This window comes from Halichoeres trimaculatus, unplaced genomic scaffold, assembly GCF_033239565.1.
Source record: "Halichoeres trimaculatus isolate MK-OKI-2021-1 unplaced genomic scaffold, fHalTri1.1 fHalTri1_scaffold_18, whole genome shotgun sequence".
NCBI classification, from domain to species: Eukaryota; Metazoa; Chordata; class Actinopteri; order Labriformes; family Labridae; genus Halichoeres; species Halichoeres trimaculatus.
Window position 1 is genome coordinate 11,534,498 of NW_027437196.1, and position 17,507 is coordinate 11,552,004.

The 17,507-nt window shown below is 39.1% G+C and overlaps 1 protein-coding gene across 9 annotated transcripts in view; it reads left to right on the top strand.

Annotated features, from left to right (window-relative positions):
* The window catches only part of kiaa1217 (KIAA1217 ortholog), a 153,484-nt gene that overhangs the window by 39,239 nt on the left and 96,738 nt on the right, over positions 1–17,507 (top strand). The window lies entirely within an intron of this gene.

Sequence of the window (17,507 nt, forward strand, 5' to 3'; positions counted from 1 at the left end):
TACAATCTTAATTCCATCTCCAAAAATGGGTTACCGGATGTCGTACCTCTTCCATCTTCTTATCCCATCATTTGTCGGTCAGTTCAGCATGAAGGGGGATTAGGCTCCCTCTGCTTGTTTGGGATCCCAATCATTGTGATGTGTACTGTATGGATTAGGTCCTCCCACGCTATCTTGGATCTCCTTTCTACGCTGGAGCGCAGGATTAGACGCAGGGGTTAAGCGATTGCAATTAACCAGCGTTTCACCCAAAATAACATTTTGTACAAAAAACAAAGGATCAGCTCATCGGTAGGCATCACGTACCAGGATGCCCGGTTTTAAGCGCCTTTGCTTGCTCCAAATTTTGCAAAATTAAATATTTCCCAAAGAGGTTGCAAAGACAAACAGCTGGCACATAGTTCTCTCTTTTACCTTGATGCTTCCAAAACCCTCCAACGTATTGGCCCCATTGCCTTGTTTGAGAAGAGAGGACTAACTCCTCATGGGATTTGTCACTTTCCCACTGCCTCTGTCTCTTCGGGGGGTAGATTAAGAAATGGGGGCAGAGGGGTTTAGGAAAGTGGTCTTATCATTCCCTTTTGGCCTTCTCGCCGCATTCCCAACTCCACAGGGCGCCATCTCCTGTGGCTTTGTCAGGTCACCGCACTCTCCCAAAGAAAACTTGACCAAGACTGTACTCGTACACTGTGCACACACTGTTCAGACTGTGATTGACACTTCAGACATCTCTCCCCCTATTTGTTGAAATGTTTCCTGTCAGCCACTCTTAAATCACACTTGACTGTTCAGCTTGTTCTCAAAGGCAGCAGAGTTAGAAGTTTAAGGGTGGGTTTAAGCGTGTAGATGTTGAGGCTGAGTCAAGTGGGAGAGTGACAGAAAGAGGTCAGGAATGTGAGCAGGGCATGATGGGAAATCAACAGGTCCTGAGCTGTGTCTGTGTGTGAATCCCTCCCTGCACTAAAGACAGGTTATGGGTTACAAGAGGGCAGGTTTGTACTGGAAACCAGATGTTCTTGTCTGTGTTGCATCCAGTCTCTTCTTTACACAAATAAGCGATAAAGGTTGAGGTCTGGGGTCAGTTTGCTTTCAGTTTGCTCGGTTATAAGAGTGGGCTGAAACAACACAGATCGAGTAAAGCAGACTTGACGTAGGGCTTTTATTGAAACAAACATTTCCTTTTTATGGACGTTCAAAGTGATCAAAGCCATCTATTTACTAAATTTCAGCCTTCTTTTGTCTCTTCTTCCTTTGTCCTCCCTTGCTCATCACTTTCTTGCTCGCTTCCTGTGCGCCGTTTGTTCTTCTTTCTCCTCTAAGTTTCTATTTTCTCCCTCTTTGACAGCACTCAAAACGGCTATCGAATGATGCCAGCGTCACCAGGCGATACACAATCGTGCGAACCCACAGACGAGCATCAAATGGAATAAATGATACGCGTGTATTCTTGGCTCTTCTCCTGGTGTGAGTTTGGAGGGAGCAGGAACAAGTTTGCGTCTTGTTATGGACAGTAGCTTTGAAGTTCTGCATTGAAAAAGGAGAGCTTCAGCGGATCAGTTTTTCTAGGAATCGCTATACGTTCTAGTTTCACAGCTCTTTGATATATTTCACTTCATTTTTACAAGCCACGCACGGCTCTCACTTACTTCCCACCTTGTGCTGCTGAGGTATTTTGAGCACCACCAAAAAGCCATTTTTGCAGGTTTAATATGCATTATGTTTTGTACACAATCAAGAGTGGGAGATGTCCGGGTTCAAACCAGGTGTCAGGTCTTTATCTTTCCCTGCTAACGCCAGTCACATGGCCATGACGGCAGCTAAAGCACAACCCCACGGGCTGGGACAGAGCTGATGCACACCGTGCTGGCAGACGATGAGAGCGTGTGACAGGTGACATTTCACTGTGTGAAAGCTTCAGAGCTGACTGCCGCTCGCCAAAGGGCCCAATTTCAGTGTTAAAGTGGCGGCTTCCACCTGAAAGTGAAATCTTTCAGACCATTTCCATCCACAGAAGATGTAACATGAGTCTCGAGTTGAGCTTTCTTTTGATACTATATAAAATAGCATCAAAACCACTATAAGCACTTTAGTACACTTTAAAATGTTAAATACACTCAAAAAGGGAAAAGCATGTGGCTACCCAAACATTACACCTTTGCTTGATTTTATCAGGCTCCAGCCTCTTAGAAAAGATTGTCAGCAAAGATTTAAATCCACACTGCAAAGTTTTCACCCATTTCCTGACCCAGAAACATAAGAAAACTCAGGCTCAGAAAATCTGTCTGGCAAAGTTTTTTCTTAAGGGTTGGTATGGTATAGAGTCATTTGTCTTATCCTATTAGATCACATTGTATCATCTTGCCGTCCTTCATAGAATGCCATATTATACAACCTCAGATTGTGTAGAGTTATGTCTTGTCCTGTCCTTTCATATTGGATCCATGGACTGTATAAAAATTGAGTCTCAGTGATGTCACCCATTTTTCCTAATACTGAGCTTTATTGCCCATAGTTGGCAGGGGGGCCATATTGGAATTGTTGAATTAAAACTAGCATTGATTTGAGTTTGGATGAGGTAAAGAGGAAAGTCTTTAGCCTTGATAATATCAAAAGTAACAAGTCATAAAAGAAAAAATCATCAGCCCTACAGTGTGTGAGCTGAAGGAGAAATTAAGTAATCAGACTTTTTTTTTTTGGACAAAGCTGTTACTTTTTTTTTTGTTTGCAGTAAAATAGTTTCTTTTGGCTCTGGCTTGACTGTGGTTTACAGTGTTTCTACAGCCAGCTTCTCTAAAAGTGGCAGTTTTAACACTTCCACAAAGGTCCAAATCTTTAGACCAGAGGTGTCTTTTTTGCCTCGTTTCGTATCATATCCTGTCACATTGTGACATATCATTTCAAGTTATATCATATCCCTTTGTGTCTCCCATTTCGTATTGTTGTCATGGTATTGTGTCGTGTCACATCATGTCTTATCTATGGCATATCCTGTTTTATATGGGCTGAGATTTGTGCCACAGGGAAAACCCAATAAAAATTGTTATGTTGAATTTGAAAAGCATTCTCTGAAATTAAATTATTTTTTAAAAACTGAATAATAATAATAATAACAATAATAATCATTATTATTATTATTATTATTATTGTTATTATTATTATTATTATTATCCCAATTGAAAATCCAACACTATACTCCTTAAATCTTTAAATGGAAAATTCAGTTTCAGTTTGCAGAATTCAGATTTGGTTTAGCGTGGGTTGACCAATCAATCACATCTGTGAAGACTAAGAATTGAGCCCAGATTCACAGAAATACACTCCATGACTGTGAAAACTCCAGATTCATACTAATTCTAACCTGATTATTTAGCCTCTGTTCTTCAAACATCATAGAAAAGGCGCTATCTCACCTGTCGTATTGTTTTGATATGTTTTGCATTGTATTGTGTCGTACCATATACAGCAGTAGTGGCCAACCAGTCAGAGACCAAGAGCCACAAAAATGACCGTGGTACTACAGAGAGCCACATCACACACTGGGTCTTTCAAACGCACTTCCTCTCACACGTAAACCAAAAAACGAAATAACAAAAAATGAAAACCAATACATTTTCAATTTTCAAAGTGAGATTTACCGTGTTTGTTAGTGTGTTTAAATTTGTACTAGAGAAGAGAAACTGAAACTTAAGTATCAATCCCAACTGATCCCAACGTTGGCATCCATATATATATAGTTAAGTTTGATTGGCACACCACTACTCCTAACTATATATATTTTTCTATGAATGGATCAAAGTGCCACTCACCGAAAGGCAAAGAGCCACATGCGGCTCGCAGGCCACAGGGTGGCTACCCCTGATATACAGTATCGATACTGTATCTTATTGATCGTACTTCATTGTATTGTATCGCATCATATTGTATCTTGATGTTAAACTTCTGATTCATATTAATTTAGGACTGGTGTGTTCTTCTACTTTTCATTACAGATGTTTTCTTTCTAAGATTCAAAACACATTTTCTAAAAAGTTACGCATACTAACTTTATGGATTTAATGATTTAACTTCGCCGAACTGAAAAACCAGATGTTTATACAAACATGAACAATAACATGTAACGAGGTTAAGTTCTTCACCTCTCCCTGCCTCTCCTATCAGTCGCTGGGATCTTCAGACTCTCTTTGTGTCTGGATCAACTTGAAAGTGTTTCACCTCTTGGGCAACCATATGAGCCCTTTGATCCCTCGCCCCATCGTGCAGGGATTTGTTTTCAAGATACTGTTGAGATAAGTCACTGCACAGTTTTTCAGATGACCTCAGCTTGCGGTGATTGAGGAGGTGAGTCAATAAAAGAAACAGAGAATGCTTCGAGGGTTCATTTTTCTCACTCTCGCCAAACACATGCTCGAACATTTCTGTTGTTCTTGCTTGATTTGATTTTGCAAGAATTGTTACCACATCAGTGTTTGCAGAGTTGCTTCAACTTGTTCTAGGTGTCGGAGGCAATTAGTGTTGCCTCTGGTGTGTAAGTGTACACGTGTACTTCAATCTGTTGACATCATTATGAACAGTGTATGGATATGAATCACTGGCGAGTGCAGACTTGCATACCTCTACTTGCTCATGCTATAGTACACAATGTTTCCCGCAAACACTTACAGTTGAATTGTGCGTCGTCTGATTGTATGACAGACTTTCTCACAGATGCTGCTTTAGTCCTTTTGGGGGAAAATGTTGAAGAAACAGCTTAGTGTGATTGGAATGAGTTGGCGGATTGGGATGTGATCACCCGTTTCTTTGACACTGAAGCCAAGAGTAGGGATTACGTTAATTGCAGCCTCTCATGACTCTTTAAACCCTCTGGTTGTCTCTGTTTTTTTTTTCCTTCTTCTGTGACAACTATTGGGCACAGAGCAACAGTTATTTAGATTACAAAATATTCTGCCTCCTCACCAGGAATGCACTTTGATAAGCTTTTTAGGTACATATCTGTGACAGGATTGGATGGTTTACAACTTTCTGACACATTGTGAAGTGTCTTGAATATGTGATTTTTTCCCTGCTGCCAAAACAGAATTTGAGAGATTTTCTTTGAAGTGATTTTTTTTGTTTGATCAGGCTCTGAGTTAACATCTGTGAAGTAGAGGGTTGATTTTTTTTCTCAGTTTTGCTTTGAATTAAGCAGAGTTTGACAACAAAGTGACAGTTTTTTTTAATATATTTATATAATATTAACAGTATTTTACTGTACTATCTACAGTGGTTTACTGAGAAAGGTCTTTTCAGTAAATAGTGATCCCTTGGCTACAAGTTTATTTCGTTCTTGGACATCAAATCAATTTTCCCCATTGAAATGAATTGAAATGTCATTTATCCATTCCAGACCCCCCAAAAAACATCCATATTTTTCTTACATGTTTCTAAATAAGAAAAAATGTACTTATAAATAATGATTGTTTTATGACAAAATAATGCAATACAATGTACTACAATAAACTGGTTTTATTGAATATAATGTACGGCATTTACCTTGGAAATCAAATGACTTGATAAAAGGGATGGAAATTGATACGTTTTTTTTCAATACAGATACCCATATCGATTCTGCTTTTCGATCTGATTTTTTATCGATTCCCTTATCAATTCCTGTTGAGAATTTTCTTGGTACAAAAAGTAGCTTTACAGGTTTTCTGTGTCAACAGAACAACATTTAATTGAGTTTATACTGTAAGTGAATAAAATGTAATTGGTCCCTGAGTCTGTATATTTCTGGGCATAATTATACAGAAACAGGTAAAAATCACACACAATGTGATGTTGACGTACTGTGTTGTAATATATAAATAATTCAAGTAGGCCATCTAGTGTCTAAAAGTGGTTATAGCAATGGTTTGAGTTGTTTGGAAGCTTTCCATTATGAAGTCAGAAATTCTCCGTATTTTTTACAAAGAGTTGATGTGATATGTTTCTGTGATGAAAGTTGAAATTCTGTTCTGAAGCTGAAGTTATACTGATGTATGCTAACTGTTAGCATATCAATGCAGTTTCCCATATATGTTAGCATCAAGCCTGCGCTATTTGTTATTTTTGTAAATAAGGTGATTTATACCATTTGAATGTACTGAATATGAATCTCCTGAGAGAGAGTAATGTACATTTCTTCAGTAAAACTTCAAGCTGAAAATCCTGAATCAGAGTTTTCTTGAGAAACGATAACTAACTGCTAAGCTAAGATAGCTGCAGCAGACTAGTTGACGTAAGGCCCAGCGGCTCCAGCACAATGTAAAAAATTGATAAGGGAATCATTAAACACAAAGGCGAACGATAAAGATGGATTGAAACATTTCTTATTGATTCTCAACAGGAACCAGTTTTCGATTCCCATCCCTGAAAAACGTATTATTTTGGACACTCATAAGTCAAGGTACCACTTTACTACTGTAAACAGCAAAGGATTTTGGGGGAAATGTATAGTACTGGTGCTGCAGATGAAGATGCATTAATGGCACTTTAAATTATTTTACAGTAAATTATTGTAAAATTTTACAGCAACTTTTTTCAGTCTACGTATGATTTCCTTACTGGCCATTCATGATTTCTCCCTCAGAGTAAAAATTGAAAACATAACACCTTCTTCCTGAAAAAAAGCAGATGTGTTCAGAAATCCAGACAGTATTCGAAATGTTTGTAGTCATTTTGTTCCTTTTCAAACTTTTTAAGAAAATTTTCCTCCACATAACTTAAGATAGAAGCAACAATGTGCTGATGTTTCCTCAGCTGTGGGAGACAACCCGCCTTTGTCTAATCACTAAGTGCCCGGTGACTGAGGAGAAGTCCACTGAGTCATTAAAAAAAGAGTAGGTGAGTTAATGGTGTGTTCACGGACCTGGGGCTCTGTGCTCACAAAATGAGTGGATGTGACTCATCCCTCAAACACAAACAGACGATAATCGGGCCACTGAGCAAGAAGAAAGAGCGTCAGTTTTGTGACTACTCATGGGTGCGTATTGTAAATCCCCCTGATGTGTGTTTTTCGGGGGGTTGTAGCTTAGGGCAATGTTGTTTCCTCCTGATTCCTAAAGGCTGCGTCGCTTCCTCGAAGAGATAGCAGAGGGGATTGGCATTGTCTGCATGTCAGATTAAGGATAAAACAAAAGCTTTAATCCCTTTAATGCCCACCCTGACTTCAAGTCCCAAAGGTTTTCACTTGTTGGAGTCAAGTGATGTCTAAGTCTGTGGCGTATTTATTTTACAGCGATGCCTGTTGGTTTGGCTTGATTTCACAGCATCATCTTCAAAGTTAATACTGCAAATGTGGCATGAAATTCCTTCAACCCCGACATCTCGCTTCCAGATTGTGTTTCATTTGAGTGGTATGCATGTGTGTTTTTTAGCCCAAAGCAGAAATGTGGTTAATTCACCCAACTGAGCGATGTGAGCGGATGCAAGGCCCCCCCTGAGGGTTTCCTCTTGGAGAGTTGACGGAAAAACAATATCTCCACCTCCTCTTTTACACCCTTCTGACCCCAAGGCAAACAATGGGATGTGGGTTGTTTGTGTGTGTTGGTTTGTTTTCTGTCTGTGTGGCCATGAATGATTGTACACAAAAATTGCAGTCTGCAAAAACTTTTAAACACTCACCAAATTTATCTCTGTTATTCAGGCAATATTTATCCGTTTGCGTCCAGCCATACTGACGAGAATATGTTTAACCAGGTCATACCAGAATAAAAGAATTAAAACAGAAATACTAATAAAAAAAAATCATAGAGAAGACACGATTGATATCATTCTCTTGTCTTTGTGCTAAATATGGAGCTGGAACCAGTAGTTGAATTGTGTAGTGAGCATAAAGGCCACCAGTGAGTAAAAATACACCTGTCACCTCAGCTAAAGCTCAAAACTGTTTCTCATTACTCCATCATGTCGTAAATACACCTGACACCAAGGTGTGCAAGGAAAACAAAAGACTACTCTGTCAATTCAAATTCAATGTTGTGATTTTTGTTTGCCTTGAAATTATATAAAACCTACCAGAAAATTCATCTCTCTTTATTCCTTAAATTTAAAAATACAAAATTCGGTTTCATTTTACAAAATTCAGATTCGATTTAATTTCAGTTCAGCATTATGCCATCTACATCTGTAAGGAGGAATAATCGAGCACAGATCCACAAAAATCTTCTCCACATCTGCTTCTAGCGGTTTTTCAATTTTTTTCTTACAAAATGGTCATTTTGTGTTTCAAGACCTCAGTACAGGACTAATAACTGTGGTAGTGGACATCTGTGCTGAGGCCACACCTCAGTCCATCATTAATTTCAAACAGAATGCGTAGATCAACTTTTCTGAAAGTTAGCATCTTTGTGGATAAATGAAGGGTCAATAGAGTTTTTTTTTGTTGTTGTTTGTTTTAGTTATTTTTTAAAATGATATAATTTTTGCTATCCCTGGTGCGAGAAGTTTTGCGAATTGAAATCAAACATTGTAACTTTGAATTTAAGGATTACAAAGTGTTGAAGATTCAAGAAGGTAAAAACAGTTTTGAAGTAACTATCTCAATTTCAAAACAGTCAAGATTCAAGGGTATTGATCGTCAATTTTCCACATAAACAAGGACATACAGAAAAATCAAATACAGTTCCTCTCTTCCAACAGTGTAGGAAAGAAAAATAAAGTATGAAAAATTAAGTAAAGGCTATATATATATATATATATATATATATATATATATATATATATATATATATATATATATATATATATATATATATATATATATATATATATATATACACACACACACACACACGCACATATAAGTAAAATAAATAAAAATTAACAAGAAGACAAGAAAAACAATGTATTTACACAGTGCAGATTAAGTAGATATAAAATGTGAAATGTGTTAATGGACAGTAGTGCAAATTTCAATTTCAGATCATGCTTTTTGAATTAAATATAATTCATCTTCAGTTTCTAGTGGCACAAATTTTGGCCTACATGTCCACAAGCTTAAGTTAAAAATTGTGATGTAGCCTAGCTATTTTTGAAGAGCTAGCGGCTAGGGTGACTCGTCAAAAACTTGTCTTTACAGAAAAGCAAGTTTTATTTGTCATTTGTCAGTTGGTAAACTTTATTGAAAAAATGATGTGCTTTATTGAGCGCTGTGCCTCTTGGTGAATTTACTTTTACGCTTTTGACAGATCTGGGCTAGATGTTCTCTTGCATGCTCAACTTAGCTCTGAACTTAGAGCACAGATATGACGGTGATGTTGTTTCAACACTAGCTAATGTTTCTCCTTTAAACAGCTGGTTTGGTAGTCATTTAATAGTTTAAACATTTCTATTACAGCACTGGAACCCCTGTTACCTGTGTCCTTTTCAATTAGTTGGTACTTGTAGAGTATTTAAACTTTCCATCTGTGATCTGATTTTTCTACCTTGTACTGTCAAACTCTGAGACAAAGCTGAGACAGTGTTTGCTTTACTACAAGCCACAGCAGGCATGAAAGTGAAGCTGTGAAATCCTGGGTTAGAAAAGTTCAGGACCTTTTGACCTCAGGCTGACTCTTTAAGGTTACATATCTTCATAAATCATATCACAGATAAGATGAGAAATCAGTCACAGGCCCAGAAATTTCTACAAGGTTTGAGATAAACCACATTCGCTTGTTAAAGGTGGTCCCATGTGGGTTCTTGTGTTCTTTGTATCGTTTGTTTGAAAACGAAGACAGACTGCAGCTTTTTTCCCATCCCTGGGAGAGCTAGGAAAAGCACAATCAGAGTTTTTAAACCTCCGACAGGGCATAAAGTTGAACTTTCAGGGGTGTTTCTCGAAAGAGCTGTGGTATACGGTCAGGAAAAGGAACCAAAAGAAACCCAAAACAGTCTTGTCTCTGTGTATTGTTAAAGACAGGAAACACCGACAGAGTGTATATCTTGGTTGATGCCTGGAATTTGTGAAAGAAAACAAATACATCATCTCCCCACTTTTCTGTAATACACGTTTCTGGACTTGATCTTGTTCTTTTGTTTGCTTCTCTACAGTAACAGAAGGTTTAAAGCCCTCGTCTGTCCCTGCGCCTAAAATCTCAGCAAGCAAATCTCATATTCTTCACTTTTGATCCAGCTATTAGACCCGACATGCATTTGTACAAATACCGCTAATATCTGATGCTTATCTTGAGGCCAATTTGTCTGAGAAAACCCACGTTGCCAAGCCTTATTCTTTCTCCAAGAGACAGGTTTCCAAGCCAGCATCCTGTTTTTAAGTATCATTTTTCAGCCAGAGAAGCCCATTAAATTCTCACTGGTCTTTTTAATGCTGTGATGCAATTACATGCAGAAAATAAAAGACAGGAAATAAGTTCCCAGACGCCAGGAACAGGACTTTGTGGTTCCAGCAGGAGCAACACATTACCCTTGTGTTTTCACCGAGGCACCAGCTCGTAAAGATTGATGATGTTCAGCACGTGATAGGAGGGCTGAGGAGGATTGGGCACTATTAAATCTCGCTGATGTATTGTTCTTTCTTTTTCTCGGTCTCTGTCTGACCAGGAAAAGAGAGACAGAGGAAGAAGAAGAGATAAAGTGAAGTTAAAATTGTTTCAGAAACACAGAATTCATCCTTACAGATTTCTCGTCTCCTTCTTCAGACTCACAATCACAAGTTTGAGTTTGCACCCAGACAGGTACAAGTATAAACGTGTATTTAATGAGGGTGCATGTGGAATGTACACGGGGGGAAGAAAAAGATGTTTACCTGCAGTTTATAGTTACCTGTGTGGTTGTTATGGATGTTCATAGACCCTTCTGACAGTTTCTGTTCTCCAGCAGCAGCTCAGCTTTTCACAGTAATGAGTGCTACATTATGTTTACCATTAACACTGCAATGCTTGGTTAATCAAAGAAACACTGTGAGCATCTCTTTTGGCAGGGCTGCTTCAGGTTTGCAAAACTCAAGCACAAAATGGATAAAGCAACAGCTGCTGTGAGGGCAAAAAGTCCCTCTCTTTCTCAATGTCTGTCTAAATATGAAACTGATAACTCAGGCTCTCCTCTGGGGGCGGAGCATGTCAACTGTAACAGCAGTTGCTCGGGATAAAGAAAGATATAGACACTCATTTGAAAGGGAACAGCTCTCAGTGGTCTTTTTTTTTTGTTTTTGCTTTTAAAAAGGGATAGAGTGCGTCTCCATCAGTAACAGGTGCCATTATGATGCATGGTGTTCAATTGGATTTACATAGAATGTTAACAGGTGATAATGCAAATTAGAACCCCTTCACATGGGTGCCCTGCTCACCCTGTCAGAATGAAATGAAAAATACTTTATTTATCCCAAAGGGAAATTCAAGAATTCTAATTTGCATAACCACACGCTCACTAAATATTATCCTTTTAGAAACTAGTTATAGAAAAACAATCCATGCACCTGGAAAAAAGAAAGGTTCATACCAGTGTCTTTGCGGAACAAATTAACATTAAATTTAACATTTTAATTCACTGTAAAGGTGAACCACTAGCAAGCTTTTATGTTAAATATAACATTAACTGGAGTGCCGTATGGATGTCCTTCCAGTGGATACAATGTGAACAAAAAAAGGTCTAGTGGATGCCCTTAATGTAAACAAATTTGCCTCTGGATGCCCTGTCAGTGGACAAAAAGTAGACAAAGTACACTTCCATTGGATGAAAGGTATAACTAGTGCCCTCTGGATGCCTTTCCAGTGGATAAAATGTGAACAAAGTTTTCTCTGGAAAACTGTATAAAAAGTGTTTTTTGGATAACCTTCCTGTGGATAAACCATAAGAGCCATCTGGATTCCCTCCCAGTTGACAAAATGAAAACAAAATATACTCTGGATCCCCTTACAGTAGATTATTTTTACAGTACATGCTCTCTAGATGCCCTTCCAGGGAGTACAATACATGGAGAAAGTACTCTCCAGAAAATCTTGCAGGTGAGAAATTACAATGAAAGTGCCCTCTGGATTCCTTTCCTGAATGTAAGCAAAGTGCACTCAGGATGCCCTTTCAGTGAATAAAAAAAGTACCCTCTGGATGCCCTACTAGTGTATAAAGTGTAAAAAAAAAAAGTGCTCTTTGGAAAACAGTCTTGGGGATAAAATGTTAGGGCCACCTGGATTCCTTTCCGCTGGGCAAATGAAACGAAAGTGCCCTCTAGACCCCCTTCAAGTGGATAAAATGCAAAGTAAGTGCTCTTGAGATGCACTTCTAGTTGATGAAACAAAAACTAAGTGCCCTCTGGATGCCTTACGAGACTATGAAATGTCAACAAAGTGTCCTCTAGACCCCCTTATGGAGGATGAAATAACAGTGCTTTTTAGATTACCTTCCTGTGGGTACGCTACAAACAAAGTACCCTCTGAATGCCCTCCCAGTGAATACGAAATAAGTAGAAAGTGCACCTTAGAAAACCTTCCAGGTGAAAAATACATAAATATATTTTTTGAAAAAAACGTGGCCTCTGGATGCTCTTCCAGTGGATAGAAATGTAAACAAAGTGCCTGATGAAAAACTCCTTATAGAGGCTTTACAGTTGAATTACTGTTTATTTACAGTGAGATCTGAATTGTTTGTATCTCAGCCCCATAAAGAGCCCAAAGCCATGTTAATACTATATAATTTCAGTTCATCATCACATAAACAGTAGGACTATACATTTAACGGTGAGCTGCAGCAGCCCCTAGAGCGCTTTTTGGTTGCAGAGTGCAGCGCTGCCACATCCCATTGCTCTATAACCACGTGTGCTCTCTAACTGTGTCTAAGCTAAAAAATAATTGAGTCAATTTAAATGTACCCCAGCAGAACAGGCTCACGTTGTGCGGTAATTGTTGTGTGCCTGGCAGAGCCTGCATGTCATAGTTAACGTAATGACAGTGAGATACAGAGAACAATCTGGCTCTGCTCCACAGCTATTAAGATCACCGTGACCCCTGTGCACCAGTTGTTTGTAAGAGAAAATCACAGGGCAGGTTCACAACACAAATACCTGACTGTCATTTTATCCTGAATTATTTGATGCGTTTCTTTTACCTTTAATTCAGCACTCAGTTGTATTGTTACATCCCTTTTAGGTCATTGTTTTTTAATTAAGCATTCTAAAAGGAAAGAAAGTGAGGATTCAGATTTTTAGTGTCTCATCCTTTAGACTGACATATAAAGTCCCTCATCTTAATTTTTTGAAAGTGAGCAGGTTTCCCATCACCTCACAACACTTAAGTTAGTGACTGAAAAAGCATCTTTCTTTTCTTTCTTTTCACACTAGAAAGTTCACTAGCTCCTAGCATGTAGCGCCCCCAGCTGTACAGCGGGCAGGATTTCAGTTTGAACTTGCCTCTGCCTGATAGAGTTCCAGTCCTCGTGAAGGTTTATGCCTCTCATGTGGTTTGTCAGAGTTTGATTTGACGTTTATTCATTTGATCCCTGCTAGCACGGCTTGTTCGATTACACTGTGACTGAAAAACTTCCTTCTTGGTTTTTTTTGCCAAGTTTCTTTCCTCTTAAACATGAAACACTGGGATGGGTTTGACAGCCGCCCTGTGCCTCTGAGCATCTTTGGTGCATTCTTACAGCATTATACACTATAAAAAAAATTTAACCAGGGATCAAACACACATTCCTCCCTCCACCCTCTTTCTCTCTCTTAAACCCAGGGATTTTTTCTAAAGAGGAATAATACGGTTAGGCTGTGTGATGAAGTCATTGGTAAGACATGCAAGCTTTCCAGCTGCAGCTGAAGCTATCAGGGGACTGACGCAGCGTTTTAGCTTTAGCTGCGGGGGGAGAATGAGGGGGATTTCTGCTAAACTGATGTTCACTGCTTCACAGAAAACTGATAATTTTGTGTGTGAAGATTTATCCAAACTCACTTTTTGAGTGGATCCTATCCCAGCACAGTTAGGACAATTCTATCCCTAGAATTGGATCAAAAAGAGTGGATTTCTTATCAGTTTTGGAGCAGTGGAAGCTGGATGGGAGCAAATTATTGCAGCATCCAGGATACAAAGATTTAATCCCTTTATTTCCGCACTTTTGATACTGCTCTGACAGAAACCAGACGTAGTGATAATACATTTTGAATCAGATTATTTTTATTGTGCAGGAGTCAATTGTTTGCATCTATTATTTGTTGAGTCTGTTCCTCTGCTGCGATTGTCTCCTTGAATTACACCCAGCCAAATAACCAGTCAGCCATGATCCGTTGCAGCCAATCCCTTTGCAAGACACCCAGCAGGGGAATGAAGATTGGTTGTGATAGGCATCAGAAAGTCTTATCTAACATCCTTGGTTATGCAATGTTTGATTTCTTATGACAAGGAGAAGACAATGTAAGGCAGAGCAGGCAGGACCCACTGTCGCGTTACACAACCGGAGGGGAAACAACGAGAGAAATCAAATATGATATGTGGAAACGGGGGCAGTGTGTATTTTTGGGGATGGAATGAAAGCCTTGTAGTACTCGGATTTGATATGTTTCATCTGTGTCCCAGCTTGGCAGCATCACGAGTTCACAAATACATCAGCACATGCACAGGTGTATTCTAACCAGGACAGATAATGCGCAGCGCTTCCTGAGTGATGCTGTTTACACTGTGTGGATGACGTGCGTCCGTCCCTGCAGGCTTGTTGTTTTAAGAGAACAGATGCTGTGCTGCTGCTCTGATGACCCCACACTGTCCAGCTTTATTCTGTCCTGGAGGGTCCAAAGAGCTGTCTTCTAGATGAGCCCTGCTACTGCCTAATAATGTGGTATAAGTAGCCGTGTGCCAGTTGATACACCATTTTAACACCATAACAAACAAGTCCTTAAGAGGCAAATAATTGTAGAGAAATCCAGCCATGACAGATGCTCTTAAGAACATTGCTTAGTAGATATTTTACAGAACATTGCACTGTATAATTTAGGTTGTTGACTAGTTAGAGCTGGGGTATAATGCCATTCTTAAGATAGCACAAGATCTTCATTTGATCTTTGCAAGACTTTATAAAATAAGGTCATTATATAAGGATCCTCCAACTGGGACCTGACATGACTGGAGGAGCAGGCCAATGTCTGCCCATAGCCCTGCCCCTGACAGGCCTCTAGAGGACTGGCCATTCAAAAGGACAGCGGCTTATGGAGTGGAATGCCTTAAAGAGACAGTAGCTAAAACTATGGTTGCAAAATTCCCCAAATTTTCAAAGTTGTAAACTTTCCAGGAGAATTTATGGGAGTGAACTGGGAATTTATAGTGAGTAACTTAAAGTTAGGGTCTGCAAGAATTTTTGTTACTCGTCAACACAACTTTCAAACTGGGCTCCTTCTCCTCGGCTCAGTGCCAGCAGCAGCGCACACCCACAGCTTCCAACCAAAGCTACATGAACTCATTGACTAGTCCAGTAACCATCGCGTTTGTATGTGGGAGAGACTTCGAGAGCTGTGCACCTGACTTGGCATGTTAGCACAAGCTAATCACAGGTATTTGGTTAGCAGAAAGCCAGCCCTCGTCACTCTTCATCCCATGCTGCTCTCCAAGTAACCGAAAGCGAATGTAAGTTGGGCCAAGCTTCACCTTTGTTTAGTTGAAAGCTTTATCTGTTTGACGTTTCGTTTCACTTTGGGTTTTTTTTTTTTCTTCCTCCGTGCTAATTACACTACCACAGCCGCTCAGGATAGCTTCTTCCACTCTTTATTGTCAACACCTAAAGTCACTGATGCACTGCGCTGTAATTGGCTAAGGTAACCATGCTAACTCTCTGCCAGAAAGTTCACAAAAAAAAACAACCAAAACAACAACATACAGGCAGAGGAGGGGGTTGAGGACAGAGACACTGACACGTGTATAGAGGCCTGTAGGAGATGATTTAGCCGGGTTATCCCTGTAAAAGTTGTCATTTCATTTTTTAAGAAAATCCTGCAGACTCAACTTTTAAATATACATATATTTCAGCATATTTTTTGTGAAAACAAACACATTTAATAAAAGTTAACTTGAATATCTATCTATTCCTTGATCACATAGCAGCACTTTGCTGTCTGCAGGTCTATTAAGGCCAAACTCTGTTTATATGCTGTGCATAACGCCCACAACACAAGATCATTGACGGCACCACCTGAGGACTACTTAAAGTCAGTAAGTTTTGATAAAACAATTGGAATATTTCCAGATTTTTGAAGCTTAACTTCCAATGAAAATTTTTTAAAAAAGGTTCTGGATATTTTTCACCTGGATTTGTTTGAGCCGTAAATCATGTGTCACAGTGTACCAGAAGGATTCCTTCCCTGTGATTGGCCAGCTTTTGAAGGCCTGTTAAGGGGAAGAGCTACTGGTAAACCTTGGTGTTTGAGGCCTGCTCCTCCAATTAGTCATGAACTAGTTGGGAGATTTTTATGCATTGATTTCTGCAAGATTTTGTGAAGATCTTGTGCTGTTTAGAGACAGTTTCAGGCATTTCTACAACATATGAATGAGTAGTGGTTTAAAAGTCTGCACACATTTAGTATAAATACCCAACATTTTTGTTTTATATTCATGTTTAAAATATGAGAAGCATGACACCCCCTCTTTAAGGGTAACACCATTGCTGCAGATGTATAAAAGTCTTCACTCTGACCATATGGACTCTCAGAAATGCTGTAAATGTTAAAACAAAGCAATCTGGAGTAATTTTCTTGTCTTCCTTTGTTCTCTTTATTCTCAAGGAGTCAGAATTTTAATTGTGATCTGGACCAAATGTTTCCTCACACTGCATATTTCATAGCACATTTGTTTCCTGTTATATGATCCCTTGAAATCCTTTGACAGGCAAACAAGGAGCGCCACTCTTATCAAGTCACGGAGGGTGTGCTAAGTCGCTGATTGAGGCCCACGGTTTTGCAAAGTGACAGCCGGCAGTTAATGTGATGTGCAACCAGCAAACATCAATTATTCAGCGTTGAAAACATTTTTCCAGAGTAGCAATAAAGGGCGCTTTTATCGATAGGCAAAATTACGTTTAACTTTAGGGCTGCTTTGTCTCTGAATTCCTCACAGGCATGTTTTGCATAATAAATATTTTGGAAAGCAGATGCAGACTCCAGCTAGCTATAAAACAGCTTCACATGGAGAAAGCATATTTGTTGATTTTTCTTTTGGATTGCATAAAGCAGCTGATAAATAATTTAGCTTCATTATTTTGGGCTTTTCTAAATGTATTTTAATAGCAATAATTCTTCTATTGCACCACAAAGCCCTCAAGTGCACTTATGGGTCAAATGCAATTAAGCTTAATCTTTTGTCATAGCAACGTTTCTATGACGACTAAAAACATGCATTTCCCATCATTGATTGTAGAGCTGCAGGTGGAATTGTTGAAAAATGAGACATGATGAATGGAGTGATGAGAGAAGAGTTCAACGGCTCCGGAGTGGTCAAGTCTGTTTTAGGTCTGTGTTGTGAAATTATCAGGATTGAGATCTTACAGGCAAAGTCAGGTGGATTTGAGGCTTGCTGATAAATTTT